Source organism: Phyllobates terribilis, unplaced genomic scaffold, assembly GCF_046119375.1.
Source record: "Phyllobates terribilis strain yellow unplaced genomic scaffold, ASM4611937v1 Scaffold_437__1_contigs__length_1545540, whole genome shotgun sequence".
In the NCBI taxonomy this organism is placed as follows: domain Eukaryota; kingdom Metazoa; phylum Chordata; class Amphibia; order Anura; family Dendrobatidae; genus Phyllobates; species Phyllobates terribilis.
In genome coordinates, this window is record NW_027363197.1 from 1,348,573 (window position 1) to 1,362,396 (window position 13,824).

Consider the following 13,824-nt stretch of genomic DNA (forward strand, 5'->3'; position numbering starts at 1 on the left):
ATCAGCAGCCCAGTCCTTAGATGAAGCTTCCCTCCTCTCAGGACGGACAGGTTTCTCAGCTGGAGGTTTCTGCATAGACGTGGGCTTATGCGCAGCAGGAATAGGAGAACTGGCAGGTTTTCCCTGTGCAGCAGGCACTGAAGTGCTTGTGGACCCGCCTACAGGGGGTTGTGTTCGCACAGTAGATACAGGAGCACCGGTGGGACCCCCCTTAGCAGCAGGAGCAGGAGGGTTGGTTGGCTTCCTCTGTGCAGCAGGTGCAGACGTACCACCTGATGTACTAGCAGGCTTGGTCTGTGGAGCAGGTACTGGAGAGCTAGAAGACTGCCCCCGCGCTGTAGACGCACCCGCAGGAGCAGGAACAGCAGAGGGTTGCCTCTGCCCCCCGGGAGCAGATGGAGGCACACGGGCAGGTTGCTTTGCCAGCGTTTCAGCATAGGTTTCCGCCTTTTTCTTCAAAGGACACTCCCGGAAGGAGTGACCTGGGACCCGGCAGATGTTGCACACCATCTCATTGGTACAGTCCATTGTGGCATGTCCATGCTTGTAGCACTTCTTACAGATTGCCACCTCCTCCTTGCAGTTCTCATAAGTGTGACCGAAACACATGCATTTCCGGCAGAAGAGGGGCATGTCCGGGTAGAAGAGGCGCCCCCGCTCCCTACCGATCAGGAAACTTGACGGAGGATGACGCTGACCACCAATGCCATTTGGATCTTCACAAAATTTAACAAAAAATTTATGCTTTCCCGTCCAGAGGTTTTCCTCATTCATGACCTTGTGGGAATACCGCAGTTCTGGGAAATAGTTTTGAAGAAAGCAAATAATATTAACTAAGGGAACATGAGGGTTGCTCATCTGAACCACGAGCGGCTTCTCTCCACCGGAGTAAAGGATGACAAAGGTGAGTCCTTTAAGATCCTCATCTGAAAGGTGCAGGTGAATCTGGCGGAAGAGGTTCTGGCACGCATACTCCGACTCCAGAGTCAAAGTGAAGGAACCGGGGCGATCTTGAAGGGCCAGGATGTCTTCCCTCTTTACTCCTAGGATCTCCAGCAGCACTCTCCTCACGAAAAACTTCAAGGTCATCTTCTCCTTGGATGCATCGTCCACTTCGATCTTGAAAGAGTTCTTGATGCGAAGGTCACCAGCTCTGGCATAGCGCACTGCGGCCGCTACTGCTGATGCCATCTTCAAAAGGTAGATAGGGTCGATCGCCTTCTTGGTTTCTTTGCGTATCTGCCCCCTAAAGCAGCATGAGGCTTAAGACGGCTTTTACACCGCCGATGCCTCAAGGCCAAGGGCACGATTGGCTTAGAATCCTTCTGGCAAGATGTGGTATCTTAGCCAAAAGGCCGAGAAGCGATAACCAGAATTGGTTTCAAACTACGGAGCCACCCAAGGATCCTGAAAAGTCCATTTGTGGAGATGAGCTCCTGGACTCCCGTTAAGAAGACATGTTGTCAACCTCTAGATCCCTTACATGCCTGCACTTTTCGGCTTGCTGCTGCTGCAATCCACGCGTTTTAGATCTGCATAACTCCACCTCTTTAAACACAGCACCTTCACCCCCTGCTGTTCCCACCCGCCTCAACACCGTTGGAAGGGAGGAGAACCAATTAAGGCGGGGGGTGGGGTGGAACGAGCAGCTGTCTACCCTTAGCAGGAGGGCTCCTGATTACATACCTCTCCTGCTGCTGCTGCTGCTGGCTGTCCAGCAGCAGACTGAAGGTGGCTGCTGCTGTGCACAGGTATATAAAGGCTCAGAGCCTATTATGACACGCGCAGCCAGCGTTCCATTGCCACATTCCATCTACTGCAGGCAGGATACCTGGCTGGCTGAATGTCGCTGAGAAGCTCACAGAGACCGCCATAAGCAACAGTTTAACAGAATGCCACAGACTAATCAACCAAACTTTTTGGGTTGGGTTCTCTTTTATAGTCTGCAGGCATTAAATGAAAGAAGTCAGTGTTCCAGCAGAAGGAGACAGCGTTTCAGAAAAGGCATTGTAGCAAACAAAAAAAGAAATTTTAAGCGCAGCAGAGTAACCAGCGCACATACCTGTTAGCTCAGGTGAGTTTAAAAGGCTGCTGTTGATAACAAGGGCATTTGCTAAATAGATGGTGTGTGTGCAACAATATACTGAAAGGTCAATTATATTGTGCAGCTTATCTCACCACCTGTAGTTATTTAGGTGAAAGCTCCAAAATGCTTGCCTAATATGTCTGTTTATCCAAAAGGAAGTAAAAAGGGAGAGCTAGAAAGATAGCATTGCATCACATTACATGGCAATGCAATGCACAGTTGCTGAAGTTGAACCAAAATGAGCTTGTAATCTGGCTTCTGCAACTTTGAACATGAAAAATCCAATGAGGAGAAGAAAAGCAAAGCCAAAGAGTCCATCCCAAAATCCGACAAACAAGCAAAATGAACAAAAAACATTGAATTCAATTCTTTCTGATTTTAGAAACTGCATTAAAGAAGGGGTGCACCGGTCCTGGAGATACTGCAATACCAGGTCAATGCGTGGAGTGGACAGAGCAAGCTCTTTTTCCATCTCCCTGTTCTAAAAATCCATTTAATATATGGTCCCCAGATAGGGGACGTATCAGATATTAAACTGATAAGAACAGATACTACACTTGATCTTAGCCAAAAGGCCGAGAAGCGATAACCAGAATTGGTTTCAAACTACGGAGCCACCCAAGGATCCTGAAAAGTCCATTTGTGGAGATGAGCTCCTGGACTCCCGTTAAGAAGACATGTTGTCAACCTCTAGATCCCTTACATGCCTGCACTTTTCGGCTTGCTGCTGCTGCAATCCACGCGTTTTAGATCTGCATAACTCCACCTCTTTAAACACAGCACCTTCACCCCCTGCTGTTCCCACCCGCCTCAACACCGTTGGAAGGGAGGAGAACCAATTAAGGTGGGGGGTGGGGTGGAACGAGCAGCTGTCTACCCTTAGCAGGAGGGCTCCTGATTACATACCTCTCCTGCTGCTGCTGCTGCTGGCTGTCCAGCAGCAGACTGAAGGTGGCTGCTGCTGTGCACAGGTATATAAAGGCTCAGAGCCTATTATGACACGCGCAGCCAGCGTTCCATTGCCACATTCCATCTACTGCAGGCAGGATACCTGGCTGGCTGAATGTCGCTGAGAAGCTCACAGAGACCGCCATAAGCAACAGTTTAACAGAATGCCACAGACTAATCAACCAAACTTTTTGGGTTGGGTTCTCTTTTATAGTCTGCAGGCATTAAATGAAAGAAGTCAGTGTTCCAGCAGAAGGAGACAACGTTTCAGAAAAGGCATTGTAGCAAACCAAAAAAGAAATTTTAAGCGCAGCAGAGTAACCAGCGCACATACCTGTTAGCTCAGGTGAGTTTAAAAGGCTGCTGTTGATAACAAGGGCATTTGCTAAATAGATGGTGTGTGTGCAACAATATACTGAAAGGTCAATTATATTGTGCAGCTTATCTCACCACCTGTAGTTATTTAGGTGAAAGCTCCAAAATGCTTGCCTAATATGTCTGTTTATCCAAAAGGAAGTAAAAAGGGAGAGCTAGAAAGATAGCATTGCATCACATTACATGGCAATGCAATGCACAGTTGCTGAAGTTGAACCAAAATGAGCTTGTAATCTGGCTTCTGCAACTTTGAACATGAAAAATCCAATGAGGAGAAGAAAAGCAAAGCCAAAGAGTCCATCCCAAAATCCGACAAACAAGCAAAATGAACAAAAAACATTGAATTCAATTCTTTCTGATTTTAGAAACTGCATTAAAGAAGGGGTGCACCGGTCCTGGAGATACTGCAATACCAGGTCAATGCGTGGAGTGGACAGAGCAAGCTCTTTTTCCATCTCCCTGTTCTAAAAATCCATTTAATATATGGTCCCCAGATAGGGGACGTATCAGATATTAAACTGATAAGAACAGATACTACACTTGATCTTAGCCAAAAGGCCGAGAAGCGATAACCAGAATTGGTTTCAAACTACGGAGCCACCCAAGGATCCTGAAAAGTCCATTTGTGGAGATGAGCTCCTGGACTCCCGTTAAGAAGACATGTTGTCAACCTCTAGATCCCTTACATGCCTGCACTTTTCGGCTTGCTGCTGCTGCAATCCACGCGTTTTAGATCTGCATAACTCCCCCTCTTTAAACACAGCACCTTCACCCCCTGCTGTTCCCACCCGCCTCAACACCGTTGGAAGGGAGGAGAACCAATTAAGGCGGGGGGTGGGGTGGAACGAGCAGCTGTCTACCCTTAGCAGGAGGGCTCCTGATTACATACCTCTCCTGCTGCTGCTGCTGCTGGCTGTCCAGCAGCAGACTGAAGGTGGCTGCTGCTGTGCACAGGTATATAAAGGCTCAGAGCCTATTATGACACGCGCAGCCAGCGTTCCATTGCCACATTCCATCTACTGCAGGCAGGATACCTGGCTGGCTGAATGTCGCTGAGAAGCTCACAGAGACCGCCATAAGCAACAGTTTAACAGAATGCCACAGACTAATCAACCAAACTTTTTGGGTTGGGTTCTCTTTTATAGTCTGCAGGCATTAAATGAAAGAAGTCAGTGTTCCAGCAGAAGGAGACAACGTTTCAGAAAAGGCATTGTAGCAAACCAAAAAAGAAATTTTAAGCGCAGCAGAGTAACCAGCGCACATACCTGTTAGCTCAGGTGAGTTTAAAAGGCTGCTGTTGATAACAAGGGCATTTGCTAAATAGATGGTGTGTGTGCAACAATATACTGAAAGGTCAATTATATTGTGCAGCTTATCTCACCACCTGTAGTTATTTAGGTGAAAGCTCCAAAATGCTTGCCTAATATGTCTGTTTATCCAAAAGGAAGTAAAAAGGGAGAGCTAGAAAGATAGCATTGCATCACATTACATGGCAATGCAATGCACAGTTGCTGAAGTTGAACCAAAATGAGCTTGTAATCTGGCTTCTGCAACTTTGAACATGAAAAATCCATTGAGGAGAAGAAAAGCAAAGCCAAAGAGTCCATCCCAAAATCCGACAAACAAGCAAAATGAACAAAAAACATTGAATTCAATTCTTTCTGATTTTAGAAACTGCATTAAAGAAGGGGTGCACCGGTCCTGGAGATACTGCAATACCAGGTCAATGCGTGGAGTGGACAGAGCAAGCTCTTTTTCCATCTCCCTGTTCTAAAAATCCATTTAATATATGGTCCCCAGATAGGGGACGTATCAGATATTAAACTGATAAGAACAGATACTACACTTGATCTTAGCCAAAAGGCCGAGAAGCGATAACCAGAATTGGTTTCAAACTACGGAGCCACCCAAGGATCCTGAAAAGTCCATTTGTGGAGATGAGCTCCTGGACTCCCGTTAAGAAGACATGTTGTCAACCTCTAGATCCCTTACATGCCTGCACTTTTCGGCTTGCTGCTGCTGCAATCCACGCGTTTTAGATCTGCATAACTCCACCTCTTTAAACACAGCACCTTCACCCCCTGCTGTTCCCACCCGCCTCAACACCGTTGGAAGGGAGGAGAACCAATTAAGGCGGCGGGTGGGGTGGAACGAGCAGCTGTCTACCCTTAGCAGGAGGGCTCCTGATTACATACCTCTCCTGCTGCTGCTGCTGCTGCTGGCTGTCCAGCAGCAGACTGAAGGTGGCTGCTGCTGTGCACAGGTATATAAAGGCTCAGAGCCTATTATGACACGCGCAGCCAGCGTTCCATTGCCACATTCCATCTACTGCAGGCAGGATACCTGGCTGGCTGAATGTCGCTGAGAAGCTCACAGAGACCGCCATAAGCAACAGTTTAACAGAATGCCACAGACTAATCAACCAAACTTTTTGGGTTGGGTTCTCTTTTATAGTCTGCAGGCATTAAATGAAAGAAGTCAGTGTTCCAGCAGAAGGAGACAACGTTTCAGAAAAGGCATTGTAGCAAACCAAAAAAGAAATTTTAAGCGCAGCAGAGTAACCAGCGCACATACCTGTTAGCTCAGGTGAGTTTAAAAGGCTGCTGTTGATAACAAGGGCATTTGCTAAATAGATGGTGTGTGTGCAACAATATACTGAAAGGTCAATTATATTGTGCAGCTTATCTCACCACCTGTAGTTATTTAGGTGAAAGCTCCAAAATGCTTGCCTAATATGTCTGTTTATCCAAAAGGAAGTAAAAAGGGAGAGCTAGAAAGATAGCATTGCATCACATTACATGGCAATGCAATGCACAGTTGCTGAAGTTGAACCAAAATGAGCTTGTAATCTGGCTTCTGCAACTTTGAACATGAAAAATCCAATGAGGAGAAGAAAAGCAAAGCCAAAGAGTCCATCCCAAAATCCGACAAACAAGCAAAATGAACAAAAAACATTGAATTCAATTCTTTCTGATTTTAGAAACTGCATTAAAGAAGGGGTGCACCGGTCCTGGAGATACTGCAATACCAGGTCAATGCGTGGAGTGGACAGAGCAAGCTATTTTTCCATCTCCCTGTTCTAAAAATCCATTTAATATATGGTCCCCAGATAGGGGACGTATCAGATATTAAACTGATAAGAACAGATACTACACTTGATCTTAGCCAAAAGGCCGAGAAGCGATAACCAGAATTGGTTTCAAACTACGGAGCCACCCAAGGATCCTGAAAAGTCCATTTGTGGAGATGAGCACCTGGACTCCCGTTAAGAAGACATGTTGTCAACCTCTAGATCCCTTACATGCCTGCACTTTTCGGCTTGCTGCTGCTGCAATCCACGCATTTTAGATCTGCATAACTCCACCTCTTTAAACACAGCACCTTCACCCCCTGCTGTTCCCACCCGCCTCAACACCGTTGGAAGGGAGGAGAACCAATTAAGGCGGGGGGTGGGGTGGAACGAGCAGCTGTCTACCCTTAGCAGGAGGGCTCCTGATTACATACCTCTCCTGCTGCTGCTGCTGCTGCTGGCTGTCCAGCAGCAGACTGAAGGTGGCTGCTGCTGTGCACAGGTATATAAAGGCTCAGAGCCTATTATGACACGCGCAGCCAGCGTTCCATTGCCACATTCCATCTACTGCAGGCAGGATACCTGGCTGGCTGAATGTCGCTGAGAAGCTCACAGAGACCGCCATAAGCAACAGTTTAACAGAATGCCACAGACTAATCAACCAAACTTTTTGGGTTGGGTTCTCTTTTATAGTCTGCAGGCATTAAATGAAAGAAGTCAGTGTTCCAGCAGAAGGAGACAACGTTTCAGAAAAGGCATTGTAGCAAACCAAAAAAGAAATTTTAAGCGCAGCAGAGTAACCAGCGCACATACCTGTTAGCTCAGGTGAGTTTAACAGGCTGCTGTTGATAACAAGGGCATTTGCTAAATAGATGGTGTGTGTGCAACAATATACTGAAAGGTCAATTATATTGTGCAGCTTATCTCACCACCTGTAGTTATTTAGGTGAAAGCTCCAAAATGCTTGCCTAATATGTCTGTTTATCCAAAAGGAAGTAAAAAGGGAGAGCTAGAAAGATAGCATTGCATCACATTACATGGCAATGCAATGCACAGTTGCTGAAGTTGAACCAAAATGAGCTTGTAATCTGGCTTCTGCAACTTTGAACATGAAAAATCCAATGAGGAGAAGAAAAGCAAAGCCAAAGAGTCCATCCCAAAATCCGACAAACAAGCAAAATGAACAAAAAACATTGAATTCAATTCTTTCTGATTTTAGAAACTGCATTAAAGAAGGGGTGCACCGGTCCTGGAGATACTGCAATACCAGGTCAATGCGTGGAGTGGACAGAGCAAGCTCTTTTTCCATCTCCCTGTTCTAAAAATCCATTTAATATATGGTCCCCAGATAGGGGACGTATCAGATATTAAACTGATAAGAACAGATACTACACTTGATCTTAGCCAAAAGGCCGAGAAGCGATAACCAGAATTGGTTTCAAACTACGGAGCCACCCAAGGATCCTGAAAAGTCCATTTGTGGAGATGAGCTCCTGGACTCCCGTTAAGAAGACATGTTGTCAACCTCTAGATCCCTTACATGCCTGCACTTTTCAGCTTGCTGCTGCTGCAATCCACGCGTTTTAGATCTGCATAACTCCACCTCTTTAAACACAGCACCTTCACCCCCTGCTGTTCCCACCCGCCTCAACACCGTTGGAAGGGAGGAGAACCAATTAAGGCGGGGGGTGGGGTGGAACGAGCAGCTGTCTACCCTTAGCAGGAGGGCTCCTGATTACATACCTCTCCTGCTGCTGCTGCTGCTGGCTGTCCAGCAGCAGACTGAAGGTGGCTGCTGCTGTGCACAGGTATATAAAGGCTCAGAGCCTTTTATGACACGCGCAGCCAGCGTTCCATTGCCACATTCCATCTACTGCAGGCAGGATACCTGGCTGGCTGAATGTCGCTGAGAAGCTCACAGAGACCGCCATAAGCAACAGTTTAACAGAATGCCACAGACTAATCAACCAAACTTTTTGGGTTGGGTTCTCTTTTATAGTCTGCAGGCATTAAATGAAAGAAGTCAGTGTTCCAGCAGAAGGAGACAACGTTTCAGAAAAGGCATTGTAGCAAACCAAAAAAGAAATTTTAAGCGCAGCAGAGTAACCAGCGCACATACCTGTTAGCTCAGGTGAGTTTAAAAGGCTGCTGTTGATAACAAGGGCATTTGCTAAATAGATGGTGTGTGTGCAACAATATACTGAAAGGTCAATTATATTGTGCAGCTTATCTCACCACCTGTAGTTATTTAGGTGAAAGCTCCAAAATGCTTGCCTAATATGTCTGTTTATCCAAAAGGAAGTAAAAAGGGAGAGCTAGAAAGATAGCATTGCATCACATTACATGGCAATGCAATGCACAGTTGCTGAAGTTGAACCAAAATGAGCTTGTAATCTGGCTTCTGCAACTTTGAACATGAAAAATCCAATGAGGAGAAGAAAAGCAAAGCCAAAGAGTCCATCCCAAAATCCGACAAACAAGCAAAATGAACAAAAAACATTGAATTCAATTCTTTCTGATTTTAGAAACTGCATTAAAGAAGGGGTGCACCGGTCCTGGAGATACTGCAATACCAGGTCAATGCGTGGAGTGGACAGAGCAAGCTCTTTTTCCATCTCCCTGTTCTAAAAATCCATTTAATATATGGTCCCCAGATAGGGGACGTATCAGATATTAAACTGATAAGAACAGATACTACACTTGATCTTAGCCAAAAGGCCGAGAAGCGATAACCAGAATTGGTTTCAAACTACGGAGCCACCCAAGGATCCTGAAAAGTCCATTTGTGGAGATGAGCTCCTCGACTCCCGTTAAGAAGACATGTTGTCAACCTCTAGATCCCTTACATGCCTGCACTTTTCGGCTTGCTGCTGCTGCAATCCACGCGTTTTAGATCTGCATAACTCCACCTCTTTAAACACAGCACCTTCACCCCCTGCTGTTCCCACCCGCCTCAACACCGTTGGAAGGGAGGAGAACCAATTAAGGCGGGGGGTGGGGTGGAACGAGCAGCTGTCTACCCTTAGCAGGAGGGCTCCTGATTACATACCTCTCCTGCTGCTGCTGCTGCTGGCTGTCCAGCAGCAGACTGAAGGTGGCTGCTGCTGTGCACAGGTATATAAAGGCTCAGAGCCTATTATGACACGCGCAGCCAGCGTTCCATTGCCACATTCCATCTACTGCAGGCAGGATACCTGGCTGGCTGAATGTCGCTGAGAAGCTCACAGAGACCGCCATAAGCAACAGTTTAACAGAATGCCACAGACTAATCAACCAAACTTTTTGGGTTGGGTTCTCTTTTATAGTCTGCAGGCATTAAATGAAAGAAGTCAGTGTTCCAGCAGAAGGAGGCAACGTTTCAGAAAAGGCATTGTAGCAAACCAAAAAAGAAATTTTAAGCGCAGCAGAGTAACCAGCGCACATACCTGTTAGCTCAGGTGAGTTTAAAAGGCTGGTGTTGATAACAAGGGCATTTGCTAAATAGATGGTGTGTGTGCAACAATATACTGAAAGGTCAATTATATTGTGCAGCTTATCTCACCACCTGTAGTTATTTAGGTGAAAGCTCCAAAATGCTTGCCTAATATGTCTGTTTATCCAAAAGGAAGTAAAAAGGGAGAGCTAGAAAGATAGCATTGCATCACATTACATGGCAATGCAATGCACAGTTGCTGAAGTTGAACCAAAATGAGCTTGTAATCTGGCTTCTGCAACTTTGAACATGAAAAATCCAATGAGGAGAAGAAAAGCAAAGCCAAAGAGTCCATCCCAAAATCTGACAAACAAGCAAAATGAACAAAAAACATTGAATTCAATTCTTTCTGATTTTAGAAACTGCATTAAAGAAGGGGTGCACCGGTCCTGGAGATACTGCAATACCAGGTCAATGCGTGGAGTGGACAGAGCAAGCTCTTTTTCCATCTCCCTGTTCTAAAAATCCATTTAATATATGGTCCCCAGATAGGGGACGTATCAGATATTAAACTGATAAGAACAGATTTTTTTTTTTTTTTTTTTTTTTTTTTTTTTTTTTTTTTTTCCAAACACTCAGAAATTAAGTTTTATAATCTTAAATCGTATATCACCAAACTCAAGATTTTAGTTCCATCATCGTGTTTAGATATTATATTTATATTTTTTCATTTGAATTAATATATATAAAGTTAAACATAACAATTCCTTTGCAGTTTCAACAGTTTCCAAACAAATCACCACTGACATTACTTCACCCGGTTTCCCAAACTAAATATCCCCTTTTTCTCTTTTACTTTCCTCCCAACAAAACCCCTTAACTTCTTTTCTTCCTCCTCATGCTCTAACCGCATCTGTTCCCTATCATACTCTTCCTCATCATCTCTGAAAGTCACCACCTTCTCCAACACTTTACCCTTTTCCTCTTTTACTTCTTTCTTTTCACCAGATACTTTCCTTGATCCACAATTTTCCTGTACCGTTACCTTTTTCTTCAATTTCACCTTTAAACTTTCAACTTCTTTTCCCTGCTTATTCTCCTCTATAATTATGGCATCAACTTCCTTCTTCATTTTATCACCAATATCTTCCTTTTGTCCTCCAAAGTTCTTTTCAAAAGTTCCTTTGCTGCTTTCCATGTAACAATACCCAGAACTCCCGTTTACCATAATCCTCCCATTATGCAAATTTTCTTCTCCTGTTGTCCACACCAAAAAACGTCTCTTTCCGTTCCAAATACCAACTTTGTTCCTGTATAATTTCTGAAACTTTACCATCTTACATTTAGATTCCAAAAAAAACATTATCTCCTCTATTTCCACAAACGGATTGTCCATGTAAATTATCACACTCTTCGGTTTCCCCATGAATGATGCACTTACTCCAATTTTCCCAGAATCCTCTTCACTCCAGCCTTTGAAAAAATGAATGCACTTTTCCTCAGAAACTAGAGTCACATCACAAACTTTACCTTGCTTTATTTCTTGCATACAGTAGATATCCTTCTCCAAAACTTCATATTTCCTCAAAATTTCCAGAATCCATTTTTCTTCCAAAAAAGTTTCTCCCGTCTCCCGTTTCACAAAAAAACGTAAGCATCTCTTCTTTTTCCAAAACTCCATCTCAACGATCCGTTTTCCTTCCGTTTTTTCCTTTTAATCCTCCAAATGTTGCCACCACAGCTATGTGTGGCGACAGTTGCCCCCCACAGCTATGTGTGGTGACAAGGTGATCGCCTCTCGTTGCCCAGGGACTAATCCGACTCCCTAATAGCAGCAGGGGGGTTTAGCTCCACCGATAAGTGTAGCGATCCCCCCAGGCCAAGGAGCCGGGTACCCCAAGCGCCTCCCAGCCAAGACCAAGGCAGAAACCGCTAGATCACTGCACTTGATCTTAGCCAAAAGGCCGAGAAGCGATAACCAGAATTGGTTTCAAACTACGGAGCCACCCAAGGATCCTGAAAAGTCCATTTGTGGAGATGAGCTCCTGGACTCCCGTTAAGAAGACATGTTGTCAACCTCTAGATCCCTTACATGCCTGCACTTTTCGGCTTGCTGCTGCTGCAATCCACGCGTTTTAGATCTGCATAACTCCACCTCTTTAAACACAGCACCTTCACCCCCTGCTGTTCCCACCCGCCTCAACACCGTTGGAAGGGAGGAGAACCAATTAAGGCGGGGGGTGGGGTGGAACGAGCAGCTGTCTACCCTTAGCAGGAGGGCTCCTGATTACATACCTCTCCTGCTGCTGCTGCTGCTGGCTGTCCAGCAGCAGACTGAAGGTGCCTGCTGCTGTGCACAGGTATATAAAGGCTCAGAGCCTATTATGACACGCGCAGCCAGCGTTCCATTGCCACATTCCATCTACTGCAGGCAGGATACCTGGCTGGCTGAATGTCGCTGAGAAGCTCACAGAGACCGCCATAAGCAACAGTTTAACAGAATGCCACAGACTAATCAACCAAACTTTTTGGGTTGGGTTCTCTTTTATAGTCTGCAGGCATTAAATGAAAGAAGTCAGTGTTCCAGCAGAAGGAGACAACGTTTCAGAAAAGGCATTGTAGCAAACCAAAAAAGAAATTTTAAGCGCAGCAGAGTAACCAGCGCACATACCTGTTAGCTCAGGTGAGTTTAAAAGGCTGCTGTTGATAACAAGGGCATTTGCTAAATAGATGGTGTGTGTGCAACAATATACTGAAAGGTCAATTATATTGTGCAGCTTATCTCACCACCTGTAGTTATTTAGGTGAAAGCTCCAAAATGCTTGCCTAATATGTCTGTTTATCCAAAAGGAAGTAAAAAGGGAGAGCTAGAAAGATAGCATTGCATCACATTACATGGCAATGCAATGCACAGTTGCTGAAGTTGAACCAAAATGAGCTTGTAATCTGGCTTCTGCAACTTTGAACATGAAAAATCCAATGAGGAGAAGAAAAGCAAAGCCAAAGAGTCCATCCCAAAATCCGACAAACAAGCAAAATGAACAAAAAACATTGAATTCAATTCTTTCTGATTTTAGAAACTGCATTAAAGAAGGGGTGCACCGGTCCTGGAGATACTGCAATACCAGGTCAATGCGTGGAGTGGACAGAGCAAGCTCTTTTTCCATCTCCCTGTTCTAAAAATCCATTTAATATATGGTCCCCAGATAGGGGACGTATCAGATATTAAACTGATAAGAACAGATACTACACTTGATCTTAGCCAAAAGGCCGAGAAGCGATAACCAGAATTGGTTTCAAACTACGGAGCCACCCAAGGATCCTGAAAAGTCCATTTGTGGAGATGAGCTCCTCGACTCCCGTTAAGAAGACATGTTGTCAACCTCTAGATCCCTTACATGCCTGCACTTTTCGGCTTGCTGCTGCTGCAATCCACGCGTTTTAGATCTGCATAACTCCACCTCTTTAAACACAGCACCTTCACCCCCTGCTGTTCCCACCCGCCTCAACACCGTTGGAAGGGAGGAGAACCAATTAAGGCGGGGGGTGGGGTGGAACGAGCAGCTGTCTACCCTTAGCAGGAGGGCTCCTGATTACATACCTCTCCTGCTGCTGCTGCTGCTGGCTGTCCAGCAGCAGACTGAAGGTGGCTGCTGCTGTGCACAGGTATATAAAGGCTCAGAGCCTATTATGACACGCGCAGCCAGCGTTCCATTGCCACATTCCATCTACTGCAGGCAGGATACCTGGCTGGCTGAATGTCGCTGAGAAGCTCACAGAGACCGCCATAAGCAACAGTTTAACAGAATGCCACAGACTAATCAACCAAACTTTTTGGGTTGGGTTCTCTTTTATAGTCTGCAGGCATTAAATGAAAGAAGTCAGTGTTCCAGCAGAAGGAGACAACGTTTCAGAAAAGGCATTGTAGCAAAC

General features: G+C 45.3%; 7 non-coding genes and 1 pseudogene across 7 annotated transcripts; all 8 read right to left on the reverse strand.

Moving 5' to 3' along the window:
* Positions 1-2,482: 2,482 nt before the first annotated feature.
* LOC141228060 (U2 spliceosomal RNA) lies at positions 2,483-2,673 on the reverse strand. Its single transcript, XR_012294986.1, has one exon. It is a non-coding gene; the product is annotated as a U2 spliceosomal RNA (small nuclear RNA).
* Positions 2,674-3,788: 1,115 nt separating this feature from the next.
* LOC141228061 (U2 spliceosomal RNA) lies at positions 3,789-3,979 on the reverse strand. The gene has a single exon (XR_012294987.1). It is a non-coding gene; the product is annotated as a U2 spliceosomal RNA (small nuclear RNA).
* A 1,115-nt stretch (positions 3,980-5,094) lies between these two features.
* Positions 5,095-5,285, reverse strand: LOC141228063 (U2 spliceosomal RNA). The gene has a single exon (XR_012294989.1). It is a non-coding gene; the product is annotated as a U2 spliceosomal RNA (small nuclear RNA).
* Positions 5,286-6,403: 1,118 nt separating this feature from the next.
* Positions 6,404-6,594, reverse strand: LOC141228263 (U2 spliceosomal RNA). The gene has a single exon (XR_012295180.1). It is a non-coding gene; the product is annotated as a U2 spliceosomal RNA (small nuclear RNA).
* A 1,118-nt stretch (positions 6,595-7,712) lies between these two features.
* Positions 7,713-7,903, reverse strand: LOC141228064 (U2 spliceosomal RNA). Its single transcript, XR_012294990.1, has one exon. It is a non-coding gene; the product is annotated as a U2 spliceosomal RNA (small nuclear RNA).
* Positions 7,904-9,018: 1,115 nt separating this feature from the next.
* LOC141228065 (U2 spliceosomal RNA) lies at positions 9,019-9,209 on the reverse strand. Its single transcript, XR_012294991.1, has one exon. It is a non-coding gene; the product is annotated as a U2 spliceosomal RNA (small nuclear RNA).
* Positions 9,210-10,324: 1,115 nt separating this feature from the next.
* LOC141228460 (U2 spliceosomal RNA) lies at positions 10,325-10,539 on the reverse strand (annotated as a pseudogene).
* A 2,443-nt stretch (positions 10,540-12,982) lies between these two features.
* On the reverse strand, positions 12,983-13,173 carry LOC141228066 (U2 spliceosomal RNA). The gene has a single exon (XR_012294992.1). It is a non-coding gene; the product is annotated as a U2 spliceosomal RNA (small nuclear RNA).
* Positions 13,174-13,824: the final 651 nt, after the last annotated feature.